General features: G+C 39.1%; 1 protein-coding gene across 1 annotated transcript in view; it reads right to left on the bottom strand.

Moving 5' to 3' along the window:
- Positions 1–17292, bottom strand: part of LOC139970693 (uncharacterized) — a 243417-nt gene that overhangs the window by 170514 nt on the left and 55611 nt on the right. The window lies entirely within an intron of this gene.

Raw genomic sequence — 17292 nt, 5'->3', positions numbered from 1 at the left:
GTTTCTTCGGCGGTCTGCTGGTGGAACACTGACGGTACACCAGCGGTACGCTGGCGTTTCTTTGGCGGTCTACTGGTGGAACACCGGCGGTACGCTGGAGTTTCTTCGGCGGTCTGCCGGTGGAACACTGGCGGTACACCGGCGGAACGCTGGCGTTTCTTCGGCGGTACGCTGGCGTTTCTCTGGCGGTCTACTGGCGGTACACCGGCGGTACGCTGGCGTTTCTTCGGCGGTCTGCTTGTGAAACACTGGCGGTACGCTGGCGTTTCTCCGGCGGTCTTCTGGCGTAGTCGCCGGCGGACCGCCGGATTAAAGCCGGCCAAATCTCTGGCGTTCCGCCGGCTTTCCCCGCCGGTGGACCGCCAGTGGTGCAGCTGGCGGGCCGCCGGTGGACCGCTAGCATGATGTTATCTGGGATAGTGATTAGCTGATCGAGGTACTGCTAGTGTTGAATTTTAATACCCTATTGTGTTTATATGCGTGGCCTAAAGTCGATAATATGGGCAGTTATTTTCATTAAAAGCTCTCCGAATTGTACCGCATTGTAATCTTTTCTTCACCCAAATAATTGTATTTGGTCCCCCTACTATACTAAAACTGATTCACATCAAGGGTGCTATTCTTGACTCTGTTGATTGTGTACGTTTTGACCAAATTTGTCGTAACCCTGGTGTTCATTTTGACGATACCAGTTCTTTTCGGCATCAAATATGTTCACTTAAATCCAGGTGCTTAAGAATCTTAGAAATATTTCTAAAATGAGGTTTTATCTTACTAAGTCTGAGTTAAGCATTATTGTCCAACCCATGGTTATTTCGCATATTGATTATTGTAACTCACTTTATTTTGGTATCAACCAACATTTACATGATCAACTCCAATCTATTCAAAATTTTGCTGCAAGATCGATATATGGTAAAAGTAGATATGATCATGTGACTGATCTATTCCATGATCTTCATTGGCTTAAAATCAAGGAGAGGGTGTACTTTAAAATAATTTTGATTGTGTTTAAGTCTGTTAGAGGACTGGGTCCTAAATATATCCATGATATATTGGTAACCTCTGACCGTAGCAGAAATACATTCTTGATAGAGCCTCGATTTAAATCCTCGTATGGGTATCGCTCGTTTGCCAAGGCTGGACCTAAATTGTGGAATAAGCTTCCTGACAGCCTTAAAGAAATCCAAAATACTGCTACTTTTAAGAGGCAATTAAAACACTACCTATTTGTAAATGGTTCTGATTTCAGCCAGAATCTCGACCAGGTTTAACTTTTGTATCGTTACCTTGATACTTAGTTGTTTTCCAGCACAGCAGTGCACACAGTTTTCTGTAGTAGTTGTGCTTATAAGCCTTTATTATTATTATTTTTATACAGTGCAACTTGAAATTTTTGATACTTTACTGTTTTACAATACGTTAGCTGTCTGTTTGTATACTTTATATAGGTATACGACACCCATATGCTGCACTAGTCCATATTTAGCTCATTTCTGGTCAGTCTGGTAAGGTTGAATGGTAATTCATAAGACAAAGGGATAATAATTGTGATCATTGCTTTTTCACTGCAGTACGTGGTTTGCGTAAGGCTATATGCAGACCACATTTTCAGCATATTGCTTAGAGGAACACATTTAGTGGTATACCTATCTATCCGCCAGTGTTACAATGCCCATTAATTCTGATCAGGAGAAATATGAAGGCTCGGGGTACAAAACGCCCTCCAGAGATTTCAAAGGTGGAGGTAGCAAATTAAAGATTTCCCCGACTGACTTAGTTAGGGAACTGAGCTTCTGTGGAAAGGCCAGATGCGAATGAAGAGTTTTATAAAGGAGGGAGACTGCCCTGGCATCATTGAAACCGACTCGACCGGGATTTTGGGGGTCTCCGACAGAAAACAATGACGTCAAATGGAGCATTCTGTGGCACGTTTAGACTACAAATTGTGTCTAGTTAACAGGGGCGGATCCAGGATTTTGAGAAAGGGGGGGGGCCGACATCCCGATGATAGCACTTTAGTGATCTGCGTCCTGGAGGAGGAGTCTAGGGGGAGGGGTTGTCCCCCTCCCCCTTGGAAATTTTTGGTTAATTGTGAGTGCTTAGATGCAAAATGGTGAAACATTTCGCCAAAAACTAGAAAAACCAGAAACGTTGCAGACACGCTATTTTGTGCACATATTTTTTCTCGATAGACACATATTTAACAACGCATAACAGTGCATGTACAATGGATACACTATTAATGCGTCGATTCGTTTTTTCTTTTGCGCGAAATTATGACACCAGATTCACCCCAAGAAAAAACACAAAACAAGATATATTCAATGAGATAATTATGATATACTTATTAATGAAAGGGGGTGTAGGCGGTTTTACACTATCTAACGCAACGTAGTCGCCAAGAACCTGAAGTATTTTTTTTTCTTGCTTCCTATTGTATTAAAACAAAGCACCTATGTGAAAGACACAAATCACATTCTGAAAATTGTGGAAGCCACCCCGTTACCAAAAGCAGTAGTACTTGGTACACTCGATGTCGTCGCCATATATACCAATACTCCCCAAGAGGATGCATTAAATATATGTCAAGAAGTCTATGAAAAGGCGGAAAAAAGCGAATATGGAATAAATAAAATATCTTCCATATCCATGCGCAAACTAATTGAACTTATTTTTAACAAGAAACTGTTTCGAGTTCAATAACCAATTCTATCTACAAAAGATCGGTTGCGCCATGGGTAGCCAAGCCTCTCCGGAAATCTGTGATATCGTCATGCATAGACTGGAAAACCAGATTTTACCGACAGATAATAAAATCTTAAAATGGCTCCGCTATAGAGATGAAATTCTATTGCTTTACGACGGTTCACCTCAGGAACTTGAACAACTAGTAAACAGGTTGAATGAAATTCACCGCTTCTTAAAGTTTACGGTAGAAATATTACACTTATAGGAGGAGCTTCATCAGTAGTAGCCTTTGAATATTTTATATTCGGCCTGGGCGTCTCGTTCTCAAAATGCATCTATTTTCTGTGCACGAGTTTTTATGGACTCATAGTGCAGCTATAAGAGCATCTAAAAGAGCTTCGTGTGAACCTTAAGAGTCAGCTGATTCTTCGTTAGTATGAAACCTTGAGTTAACAAGTAAATCTTTGAGATTTTGGGCCCTTTTGTTGGCTAGAATCGGTTCTTTTGGAAACAGTTTGGATAATTCCGCGTGCAGGGGCGTAGCGAGCGGGGGGGGGGGGGTGTCACACCCCCAATAATTTGGTCGCTGCCGGCAAATTTTGGGTCTGTCGGCAAAAGGAGAAAAGGTGAAGAGAGCGGAAGGGGAAGAAAGAAGTATAGCTGAATAGAGAAAAGGAGAACGGGAGCTTCTTTATCGGTTATTTCGATTTTCCAGTTCTTCATCTGATAAACTCATTCACCAATCCAATCACCCGACGCCTGCAAGTTAAAAACCTCTCGGCAAATAACTGATAATGTCACGGCCGTCAGTATAGCTACTGTAGCCAGGCTCAGCTAGACGAGTGCCAGAATCGCCGGCAACTCAGTGAAAGAAATGGAATTAAAGGCTTCCGTATAGGCCGCAGCCCATGAGTCGTGCTATCGTGTGACCACGTGGGAGCCACTAAATACTAACCCGCGTAGCGGTTCGGTTCATCGGTAAGGATGCCGAGCGAGAAGGAAGCCACTAAATACTAACCCCTACAGCGGGTCGGACCATTTCGAGTGCCCTCGGAACTCGGTTTCGGGTGCAACTGTGCTCGGCGCTCTCGGTTCCCGAATTACGTTATTTTGCCCAGGTCTCGGAAGTTAGTTGACTCTATGTAATAACTTGTGAGACCTGCTACTCGAGATAGAGATAGATATAATAGCGGTTTGAAACGGTACTTGTAGTTTTTAAATGATATTTGTAAATAACCAGGTCTTGGAGGTTAGTTGACTCTATGTAATAACTTGTGAGACCTGTTATTTGAAATGAAGATAGATCTAAACGTTTGAAGTGAATTTTTCAGCTTTTAAATTTGATATTTGTAGACAACCAGGTCTAGGAGGTTAGTTGACTTTATGTAATAACTTGTGAGACCTGTTACTTTAGATGAAGATAGATATATGGGTTTGAAACGGTACTCACAGTTTTTAAAATGATATATGTACACAACCAGGTCTTGGAGGTTAGTTAATTCTGTGTAATAACTTGTGAGACCTGCTACTTGAGATATAAAGATAAATAAAACAGTACTTTATTGCAGCTTTCTTATATACATTTGGTAACTTAAAATGTCAAGAATAAACCGTGAAACGTTTGGATATTTGTGTATCTGTCTCCTATTTTCCCCTCTTTTACTTAATCGCGAGCGGGACGTGGCCCGGCAATTCGTACGTGTTGCACGAGCCCGTACCCGCGCTATACACGTGAAATGTACAACATGTGCATCTACGTAGTTATGCAAGACTGTGACGTCAGGTGAGATCATTCTCGCTCGGGATCCTTACCGATGAACCGAACCGCTACGCGGGTTAGTATTTAGTGGCTTCCTACACATGCACGTCTGGTAATCAACCAATCAGAAAGCTTCATTGAGATATTTCAATCACGTCTGCTAAACCAAATTTTAGCTTTGAGCGACTTTAAAATTGTATCCTATCTCCAAAATGAAATATATACTGGACTTACAACTGGGATTCTTCTCGTAATTAATTGGAGACGAGATCTCTTTAAACATATTTTCACAACCAGTACATAGATTGAGAACGTAGAACTTAATTAAAAAGGGATCGATCATGCGCATTAGGAACCAGAGCCGTATCTACGGCTCTGTTTGGACCAAGAACCTAGATACATCCCTATTAGGAATAGTATGACAGAGCCCTCTGCAAAAAACGGTAAAGATCCATGTTTGCAGTAATTAATGCGTTAAAACAACCAACTTCTGCTAATGGGTTATCACAGCTAAATCAACAAGATGCATTAATATGCATGCATGACCTCCTTTTTTTCTCCCTCTTTTCTACTACCTTGCGGGTTATTTAACGAAGGATTGATTTATTTTGTCCTTTAAAACCTCTTGAAATAATTTTAATTCTATCACTTAGCTTTCAATTTGATAGGTTACAAAGTGCTCCGTTCATGTGCTGTCCACCCGGTGACTATAAATATAAACTGAACCCTCGTCCAATTCAACAGTTTCAACAAGGGTTGTGTAATTTGTTTATAGCTTGACCAGGGATAACTCAATTACAATCTAAATTAAGTAAATAGCTTGGAAAAAAGACCTAACAAGTGTTGACGTCACTGAACTATACAGTACCAAATTAGTGACAAATATCACGTTTTAACAAAATATCACTAGCTAACATTGAATATATCAAGGAAATGGAATGCAGAATAAAAAAATAAACCCTAAAATCAGAAATTATTAAAAGGATGGAAAAGCACAGGAGACAAAAATTATCAACGGATATAGATGGCATATGCAATATTTCTTCGGAAATGAATGTCATGTTATGAATAATTACCGTACTTGTTGTTATTTATGTTGTCTATGGCATAATTCGTCCGCTTCGAGGGGTTGGGTGTGGGACTCCTGCTTAAAGGTCATAGTCAATTTTGATATGCCGAAAACCGTTAAACAAGTGTCCTATAGGTCTATAGTGTAACAACTCAATAGAATAACATAAGACATTTATGTCATGGTAAAAGTCTACCCAGGGGCGTAGCGAGCGGGGGGGTGTGGGGGGTGTCACAGCCCCCAATAATTTGGTCGCTGTCGGCAAATTTTGGGTCTGTCGGCAAAAGGAGAAAAGGTGAAGAGAGCGGAATGGGAAGAAAGAAGGAAAGCTAAATAGAGAAAAGGAGAAGGGAGCTTCTTCCGTGCCAAATTTGACTTAAAATATGCACCAGATTGCATCTAAGGACGTTTCAAAACTAAAAATTTTCCAAAGGGGAGGGGTATAACCCCTCCCCTTAGACCCCTCCCCCATTTCAGTCACCACTTCCAGATCCGTCGGCAAATCAAATCCTCCACACCCCCAACAAGAAAAACCTTCGCTACGCCCCTGAGTCAACCCTCATATTAAAAATTAAGTTTTCGGCTTAAAATAATCCTGTAATAAGAATCTTACAAAACCAGCGTATATGTCAACTATTGACAGATTTGGACGACTAAAATACTGTAAGCAGCCTAATTTCAAATTAGGAGTGCAAGCATAGCCAGCACTTACGACTCGAAGGCAATGCGACATTCAAGAAGAAATTTGAAATTTTCGATATGCAACTTTTCAACTTTAACAACTTAAAATATGTAAAACGTCAAATAAGTTGAGAAATGTTACAGTTTCGGAAAAAATAGAAAAAATGGACCCCCCCCCTTTGAGATTTTCACCCACCATGTTTTTCTGTTAGCTAGGACCCTCAGCTGCCACAATATACTTGTTTGCCATTAAATTAGTGGTGGGTGTGGCCTTCAGGGCTGGTGCCATGGCAGCACTATACAAATTGGAAAAAAAATAGTATCTTTGGGAGTAGGCCTATACAAGGGCGTAGGAACCGGGGGGCTGGGGGGCGCCAGCCCCCCCGTGAAAAATATGGGGGGCGGAAGTATCGTTCCGCCCCCCCCCCCCCCCGCTTCGCAAGTCAGAAAACCCCTTTTTCATTTTCAAATGAGAAAAAAATCTCATTTGAAGCACCAAATTGCATCTAAGGCCAGGTGAAAATGCAAAATTCTTTACAAAATGGAGTGCGTGTTGAAGTGTGCTATATTGCACCAACTTGCATCTGAGGCCACCTGGAAATGCAAAAAAATTCCAAAGGGGAGGGGGACACCCCCTCCCCTTAGACCCCTCCCCCAGGCCGGCCATCGGTCTTCAGCCCCCCCCCATTCAAAAGTACCTTCCTACGCCACTGGGCCTATACAACATAAAAACACAATCTAAGTGTTTAGTTACATCAATGGTATGGTGCCTGGTTGATTGCAATCAAAATCTGAGTCAATTAAGGTTTCTATTATACCCAATTTAGGAGCGTTTCGATGACAACGCTTCAAAACAATTTGGGTGAATTTAAGATTATTCATATAATTGTAACTAAACAACATGAAAACACAATCAATGTGTCTTAGGCATATATATTTCAGACTTTCTGGTTGATTGAGCTCAAGATCAGGCCCATTTAAGGTCACGATCGAGCTCAATCAAGACCGTTGCCATGGCAACACTAGGCTGACTGAATTTGAGTTTGAAATGGACTTTGACAACAAAATGTCATATTTATGTAACTAAAGAACAAAGAAACACATTCTAAGTGTCATGGTGTATAGATTAAGGGCTGCCTGATAGATTAGGTCAAGATCAGTATCATTGCAGATCAAGCTCGTTCTCAATCAAGACCATGGTCATGGCAACACTATGCTGACAGAATTGTAATTCGAATTTGAGAAGAAAATGTCATGTCTTTGCTCAAATATACAGTTAGACCTTAGTAATTTCACATTTTGTTCTATAATTTATCATCATGGTGTTACCATGGCAACAGCCCTATTAAAACATGACTATGACCTTACATGATCCTATGACCTTACAGATCTTGACTGCAATTAACCGGGCAGCACCAAATCAATGTCAAAAAGACAATCAGTTTGTATTTTTGGTAAATGTTTAATATATGATATTTTTCCCAAAGTCCAAATTTCATCATGGCAATTGCCATGGTAACAGCCCTAACTAGGGATGACTTGGCTTTCATGATTATCATTGGTTTCACCAGGGCAGCTTCAAATATATATGTATATATATATATATATATATATATATATATATATATATATATATAGGAATAACGGAAAAACTGATAAACAACTATGCTGCATTTAGAGAAAGGCTGGATCTCGAGTGAGAGACAATAATTGAATTAGGTAAGTGATTGGAAGTAAAACAGCCAATGTTTGGTTTTTGCAGAGCTTTCGAGCAAAACTAGCTCTTCTTCAGTGCATGATCACCGAAAGTGACAAGGAGTAGCAGGAATTGAAACTGTTTTATAGAGGAGATGTCGGCATGGTTGTAAGGGCAAAGCGACTTACTGATTTCTGCTGAATTGAGCAGGAGTTTTAGAAATTCGGATTATTTTAATCCGCGTCGGATTATTTTAATCCGATTCCGTTGTAATTGTAAAGGAATTGTTTTGGTTTATCTGGGACGGCAAATCGTTTCTGATGTTTAAACCGAATGGTGCCGTGGTCTTTAGGTTTAGTTCCCAGAAATTTTCTTTCGCTTTCCTAGATTTATCTGTCCAAGAATCGTTCTGGTCAATGGCAATAACACGCAAATTCTCAATTGAATGATTTTGGAGATTGAAGTGATTTGCAACAGGTTGGTAGATCTTTTTTGTTTTGATCGCCGATCTATGTTGTGTCATTCTCATTCTAAGAGTGTTTTTTGACTCTCCAATGTATTGTAAGTTACAAATATTGCAGTAGATGAGGTAAATGACATTTTTGGATAGGCAGTTAATTTTGCGCCGAATTTGGAACGTGCGTTTGGTTTGGTTGCTCTGAAAGGCCCCGGTCGAATCGACAAGTATATATATATATATATATATATATATATATATATATATATATATATATATATATATATATATATATATATAGGAATAACGGAAAATCTGTTAAACAACTATGCTGCATTTAGAGAAAGGCTGGATCTCGAGTGAGATACAATAATTGAATTAGGTAAGTGATTGGAAGTAAAACAGCCAATGTTTGGTTTTTGCAGAGCTTTCGAGCAAAACTAGCTCTTCTTCAGTGCATGATCACCGAAAGTGAATATATATATATATTTGAAGCTGCCCTGGTGAAACCAATCATAATCATGAAAGCAAAGTCATCCCTAGTGTATATGTATATATATATAAATATATAAATATATATATATATTTATATATATATATATATATTGTGATGCCGTTGGTCATCGTATCTGTCGCCCTCTATTTGCCGTAGGCTACATTACGTAATTGTTACAGGTCACGTGATGTCTGCTCACCAGCTCAGCTGAAGCAGACCTCAAGACTTGTGACCAGTCTTCGCTCCCGATCTGAATCGTTCGGTTCGGTAGTAGCCCTGGCTCCGACCATTGTGGTCGTACTTGTATCTGTCTTGTATTCGTCTTTTATACACTTTTGTACGTATCGTTATAGGTCTCTACTTCGGTATTGAGACCTCGTTTGTGACCATTATCGTTAAGTGCATGTTTTCTACCTATTATTGAGGGCTTCGTGCCGATGTATTGTTTGTACCGTGGCTGGTTATAGTAATAGATTGCGAAATCTACACAGCGCTTGTTCTTTACTCGTTTATCTATGTGTTATATCTTTTGCATGTAATAGCGAGATTTAAGGCTCGTCGTTACTAACATACAACCATAGAAGCCGCATTTGTTTCCATACCACCACCAGTCCTCAGTAGGGAATATTTGGACGCCCCAGAATCTTAGACTGAGTTAGCGTTACAATATATATATATATATATATATATATATATATATATATATATATATATATATATATATATATATATATATATATATATATATACTGAGACACTAACGCTGTGCTTTTAGGTTATTTAATTACAAAGATATGACATATTCTCAAATTCCAAGTTTTAATGAATGTGTAGCTGATGGTGGGGGCGAGATTCCCTAAGGGATTCACTTTTCTTTTGTTTCTTTGGGGGTCGTGGGGGTCTTTCGCTGCGTTGCCGTATTTCGTCCTTCTGCATCAGTCCTCGCTTTGCTAACGTCTCTTTTCAGTTTCTTGTTCTCACGTTATTTTATTGATGACAAGATATATTTGCGCCAAACTGTATGAGGTGAGCGTGACGCATTTGCGAGTTACCCAATGGTAATCCCAGTTCCTAATACAGGACGATACCATGGTTACGTACGGTTTCCCAATTTACCTAGCTACGTTTATACCTTTCATGCTTAAACCTGATTTTTGTCATGTCACGCTTATTTCAATGACACAACATCTTTGTATTTTCCCCTCATTATGGGTACTATACTTATAGCATATATCTTACAGTTCTCATGATTAAATTCAGCTGTGTTAACTGATAGGCTACTAATTTGCTACATTCCACTACAAGAGAATATCCAAAACCCAAATAAATGGGAACGAACTTAAAAGAAAGTAAATTTGAATCAATGGTAAAATAACATGAAAAAATTGACTTGACTTTACAATATTTCGCATATAGCCACTCATCGATCTTGTAGACAGAATTATATCCTCTCACTCATACGCACAATGGGAGCAGGGACATCCAGCAGGCAAGCAGGGAGAATCCCCTGCTAGGGAGAATCCCCTAATAGTGAGGAGGGAAACTTCGCCTAACCTCTGCCAATCGTAGTTCATGTGATTGAAAGATTGAAAACAGGTGTGCCAAGGTTGTATCATTCCCTTTTCTAATGTCTAATGTCGTTAGTTTTAAATCCATAGAGAGGATATAGCAGCATATAGCTGTGTTATGATTGTATAAAGTGTATTTTTATTCAGAGGGAATTTCTTTTAAGAATGCTTCTCTTTTAGCTTTCCTTCCATTTCATGGCGGTTAGTTCTTGGGATCAACGTAATCTCTAAACCTCCATGACTTGAAACGGAATACAAAGAATGTTTCTATAGTTCACATGTTCTCATTGGTTCTTCCTTCATTTTTTTTAAAGATTAAATTTGTTGCATGAATAAATTTGGGTCAGGTGATGAATTTAAAGTTAGTTAGGGGGCGTGTCTCTGTTGGCCCATAGTCTAATTAAATATGATGGTCCCACCCAATTTTGCATGTTTTTGATGATAAGATATATTTGCCTCAAACCGTATGAATTGAGCGTCACAAACCTGCTTGTTACCCAATGGCGATATCAGATTCTAATACAAGACGATACCATGCATGGTTACGTACTAAGGTTACCCAATTTAACTAGCTTCGTTTATACCTTTCATGCTTAACCTGATTTTTGTCATGTCAAGCCTATTTCAATGATACAACATACTTTGTTAAACAGAGTAAAACAGAGTTCTGGATGAAAGACAAATAATAAATTAAGACAGAGTTCTGGTTGAATTATGTCAATTATTTCAAACCCACACTCTATGAGAGGTGACGCAAATACCTTTTTTTTAAAATCGATAGGAGGAGGAAACTTAATTTTCATTCCGTTCGTTTATTTCTTTGTTATAGAGATCTGATCTGAGATACAATTTTCATGGTTCAGTAACGTATCGGCAAATGAAATGAGAAGGAGGGGCGGCGGTGAGGGGAGAGTATAGCTACGACCTGAAAGGGTTGCTATTTCCTCCTATAACTTATGCTTTATAGAGATTTTAGCTGCTGATAGAGTCGACCATTTCAGAGTGTTGACTTGTATTGCACATATAGAAGCTATAAAAACACCCAAACCCCGTCCTCGTCACCGTCCCTTCCTCATTACCATTCAGTCTTTCAAAATGCAACAATTGTTTCATTTTGTAAACAACGTTGGCTGATAATAGGTCAAAATTTGATATTTAAAAAGATGATTCTAACATTTTGTATTAAACTATAGTAAATACACACTTCGTATGTGTGTGTGTGTGGGGGGGGGGGGCTATACACGCAAATAACGCAGTTTCAGAGGATCAATAAACACATCGAGTCACTTGACGAATTCCCAATCACGCGTGTTTCCCAAATCTTCTTGTATAAACTCCAAACCCTATGAATCCTGTTCGGGTTTCGAATAACCGTGCTATTTCCAGCCATTCAGATCCCTAAATAAGATTAGTCACATGAAGTTAACGTGTTTGACTTAATAAGCAATGTCCCTTCCTCATTCAAAACGGTACTGAAATGTGAATATGTATTGTTTGTTGAAATTTTAAGCTTACTCCAGTTCATTATCGTCTGCATGGAATATAGTTGTAAAAGGACATAACTTACAGCAAGAACTCTCTTGTGAGCATTATCTTAAGCAACCTTTTGTGAATAAGAAGATTTCACGGAATCCGTTTTTCTTTTACTGCTTGCTTCGAAGTCATCGATAATATCGGGGCATAAGCCTATTATACATTTTACGTCTTGGAAGGAAACGACATTCTTACTGCTTGCTGCAATGTAAACAAAGACAAGCGTGAGCTTCTTGTAAATAAAGATATTCAGATCCGTTGTTCTAATGAGAGTAAAACAGGATGAATAGAGATTTCGTTGAAGGCAGTGTCGTTCACTGTTACCAATAGCTTGTATCCAACCAACAATAATAATTTAAGCTCGTAGAAAGTTAACTCGTCAATGGTTCAGTGGGTAGAGCAGTGGACTGTTAACCTGATGAACTGAGTTCGACTCCATCAACGATTATACACGTTTAAAAATTCCTTTTTCTCTTTCAGCTGTCCACGCTGAAGTCTTGATATATTAATTCAACCATAAAAATTACTAGCTGATGTGGTGGCCGATGCTGTTAAGAGGGTGACGAAAGACTCATTCCTCGTCGGTCGTGTAAATCGTGGCTAGGGTTCAAGACAGGCCTCTGGCGATAATACCTCAGGCTGTGGCATGGTGCTTTTTGTGGCCTAGGATCCCGTACCATGTCTCCCTTGTTGTCGCAAAAGAACCCGGGAGGATGCGCAGAAGGTCGGTCAAATCGACCAGAAGCGTACTAGGTGGCGTGCGTGAATCCTTGCCTTTGGCCAGAGGTGGTGACATCTCTGCGACCGGCATGCTTGCAGCCACCGTCCACTGAATACGTGGCCTGATGAGGCGCTATTCTCCTAAAAATGAATTCACGGATGCCTTTAAGCGCCATATAATTATTTTATATTAAAAAACACCCTGTTTCAAACTAGCGCCATCGAATTCCTTAAAAGCCGTTTTTTTCTTGTCACTCTGAAGGTGGAATGGATTTTATTGTAATAGGTTATTTGTGGTAAGCCAAGCAACACATTCAAACAGTCATGCGGTCCACAAGGGTTTGCAGGAACTTAATTAAACTAAATTAATTAAATTGTTTGACATAAATGTGTTGGTAAAGGTTTACACAACGTACACCAAAACAAGCATTATATTCGTTTCAATACAAGAGACATACAAGCCGACAAGAACATGAGATAAAATTTTAATATACATAGAATTCAATCTATAACTTTTGCAAGAAAACCAAAGTATACCAGTGTCAATAAGGTCTCATTATAAGCAACAGTGTTGTAGCAAATTCTCATACCGCATAGTAGGTAGTTTTGGAAACTGATTGATTCTTAAGAACTTTGTTTGATATTCACAAAAAAATGTACTCCGTATTGTGTTTTGATAACTTCAGCAACAAAATTAACTTTGATATGCCGTGGACCGTTAAAAACCACTGCTCTCATTCTAGCTAGGGGTGTATAGCACATTTACTTATTTTTTTTAATGACCCTTTAAACAGTTGAGGTTCACTAGTTAAAGTGACTGGACCTTTTAGTTTATTACACAGCCCAACAGACTAGTTCCTCGGTTGCACTACAAAACTCAATGGGAGAAATTAAGATTATATGGTCTCAAATGACATGTTTATAATTTATTACAAATTTGTTAAGGACAACAAATGATGTCGAATGCCATCCAAGGGTGCTCTGTTGCTTATATGAAGATTAACGAACATATTCTGGTTGACCTCAAAAACAAAGGATTAACATTAACTAAAAGAACTGCAGTGAGGAGCAGACGTCACCTTCAAGTTAGCCTAAACGAATATTCCAGAAATTAAGTATATTTAACGATACATATCTTGAAAAATACTGGAATAGTTACAGAAACATTATTGGACTCAAAGTTGTCTGTTTTCTTTGTATTATAACATATCAAGACTCAAATTCTACCTTATTTATTATTTAATTATTTAAGTGAGTTATCAAGTTACAGCAAAATGTACCTGCCGATCATTCTCCCGTGATTGATTACCGGGGATGCTTTTTAAGAAAAGTCACCCAGGAAAGAACCTGGGCAAGAAGACCAAACTACCGAACGTCTGATCTGCTCTCAACCCCAGTCCCCTTGCATCGAGACTATGACTGTGTATAACCATTCCCCTCGTATAAGGGAACAGATACTACACATGATCTTCGGGGATGTCTTCAACTCTTCGGTCTATCTGTTCGTTGTACACGTCTCAGGATAAAACTAGTTTGATCTCGGGAGAATGTTACCCGATTCCCTGTTCATTATTCTAATTGTTTTACAAGTCAATGGACTACAGTCTGATGAACAATGAACAGATGAAGAAAACTGCCAATAATGGAATACCACGTAGTCCCCGTTATGTCCAACACGTAACACACCAATGGACTTTATCGATACTCATTGAAGAACCACATCTTCCTTATTCAAAACAAGTTTATAACAATAGAGAGAGATAAATGCCATTCAAGTGGTGCAGTTTGCTTTCGTATTACTGAAGCCTGTACGACAAGATGTTTACGGTATGTGAGCAGTCCATAATTAACAGTGAACGTTTAGCGTTTTAACCGGCTTCCGGTAACACGTATCTAGCATTCAATTAATGACTATATAACGACGAAAAGACATTAAGCACATGACATTAATATCCTCCTACTTGAGGTACGAATGTGAGGCGCATGTGAGGCGCATTTGCATCCATTATTATCATTTGCAGTAAAATATATACGATTATATTAGAAGACCCCTTTTATGGGTTCCAAATGAGAAAAATAGAAGACTATATATTCAATCCGTTGACAAATCGTTACTTGTTAGTGGATAGATCCAGTTATGTTTTTGTATGACGTTTGTTTGGTAAAGGGACGCTAACCCGGTCACGATGTGATTCCAAGCGGTACCATTATCTGGCAGCAGCACTAAATAACAGCACATAAATAAGGAGATGACATATTATATAAGTCAAACTTTAATGTAAACAATAATATTATTAATTACCTTCTCTGTTCCTAATTAGATGCTATCTTGATGGATACTGAATATCCAAACTTTTTACGTTCGTTACAAACCAAGAAAACATATATAGTTCTCTTTTCCCATACTTAGTTTATCTTGATCTCACGCTTCAAGACCAGCTAAAACTCTATCCTGACTTTGGGCTGGCAAACCTATGGTGGATGGGTGGGGAGTGGTTAGCACTCCCCATATATGAGTTTACGTCGGGTCAGATCGACGGAAACCCGGAAAATGTTGCGGTTTCTTGTGAAAAATCCTGACATTTGTGTGAAACATCTCTTCCGGGTAATGATCCACCCAAGGATGTCGGGTGGAATGATGGTGGCTCGGTTATTCCGGAAGGAACTGATACTGCATGGGTATATGTACAATGAGGTAAGATTATGAAAATAATTACAATTCTACCATCTAAGATAATACATCTTAAGCCTAATAATATCATTTCTGCGATGCCAGGTCATCATCGGTAGTTGGTGTGCAATAAATTTACCCATTGATCGTTTTCTGCTTGAAAAATAAATAAACTATGACCAAACTAATTATAGACTTAATTATAGACTTAATTAATAAATGCCTCAGAATGCACCATTTCACGTCGAATATTTTTTTTGAGGGGAGGTATAGGGGAGAGTGGAGTGAAAAGTGGGGGTGGGGTGGGGAGAGGAGGGTGAGTGGGGGTCCTCCGTATCCTCTATTAGGAAGTTGGCTTCTTTAGGCCCACATCACGTCCTTTATCCGCATATGTATGCTCATAGGGCTGTGTCATACATATGTTTCTCAATTCGTAAAATATTCGAATCTTCGGAAAACTTCGCTCAACAACTCTACAAAGCAGCAATTCTGAATAGCTCAAAAGAATTTGGTTCCTGTGGTAAAGTTTGAACCGGGAACAGATAGTGAAATGGAAACTCGCAAAGGACGCTGCGTGATCATGTATAGGTCGCCTTTTGCATAGCCTACAACGGTATAGTGTCAAAGATACGCTAGATCCTTAACTCCAATACCATACACAAACAGTGACGTCAGTACACGCACAAGCCTACACACGTTTTTTTACTGTATGATTTATTGCAGTGCGTCCGTACCAACACTGCGATGGGAACAACTTGCGCGTGTACGTGCGCGCATTCAGTTACCGATGTGCTATAACAGGTCTCTGTATAGTATATATGTTTCGAAGGACACAACAGATCTCGGAGCGTAACTTGTTGAAACGCACTGAGTGATCATTGCGCGAGTGTTACTGTACATGTGACGTCACACAGAAATGACATGGACAACGACGATAAACATTATAAGGTATATATGTTATGTAATGTTTATATTGCAATTGCTCTTCGTTGAAGGTAAGTCTATTGTGCGATTTCTCAAGATGTTCTTTACATTCTCACTGGCAAGCTACTATGCTTCCTCTTACATGGCTAGGAAGTTCACCAAATTCCTGGCCTATGGTCGAGGTAAGTTAAGATCAAGAAATATATGTTAATTTTTCCATTTTCAGTCGTCATTTTATGTGGAAGGCTATATGATGTCCTCGAGTTATTTGGAATTTCTTGTATTGCGAAATGATACTAACTTTATAGGACAATTAGTTCAATTTAGACATCATCTCACTAGTTAAATATCATTCCTACATGTATATAATTCCTACATGATATTCCATACGCCAGTAATATTAAGTTTGTGCACGATTTTATTGTTACCTTTTTCTTACGGTAACTGTAAGTCCGAATAAAGCGTATACCTATATAACGGGATTGTCAAATATTATGTTTGCTTCATAAACAATCCAATAAGATAAAACATGACATCACTAAATAGGCCAATCTCGACACATAATTTGGTACGGTGCGTAGGGGGTGGAGTAAGGGTGAGGTGCTGTGGGGACCTGGATGGCCAGGCCACCGTTACTGTGCGTGACGCATTTCATTAACTACGTGTTTTATAGTAGGTGAATGTAACATCGATTGTCAATATTGGGAAGGCAGATAACTGAGAGAAATTGTTCAACGATCATAATTTGCATTTTCAATGCTCTATAAAGCGTTCGTAAAAGTTCCCTATATTCAGTTCATTCAACGTGGAGGTAGGTTGGGTCTCTTTCTCTCTCCCTTCCATTTAAAGTTTTCCATCTCCCCACCCCACCCTGACCCTTCCTTACCCTTGAGCAGTCCAATATTTCTTGGTAACATGAATTACTGATCTCAGTCAAAAAAAATTTTAATATAAAAACTCTTATAAAAAGCTAACCCAGCACACACCCGTCCATAGTGACGCCTAACAAGACTTATATCAGATCTCT

The sequence above is a fragment of the Apostichopus japonicus genome, chromosome 8 (assembly GCF_037975245.1).
Source record: "Apostichopus japonicus isolate 1M-3 chromosome 8, ASM3797524v1, whole genome shotgun sequence".
In the NCBI taxonomy this organism is placed as follows: domain Eukaryota; kingdom Metazoa; phylum Echinodermata; class Holothuroidea; order Aspidochirotida; family Stichopodidae; genus Apostichopus; species Apostichopus japonicus.
Note: the sequence above shows the minus strand (reverse complement) of the source record. Positions and strands in the feature narration are given on the sequence as shown.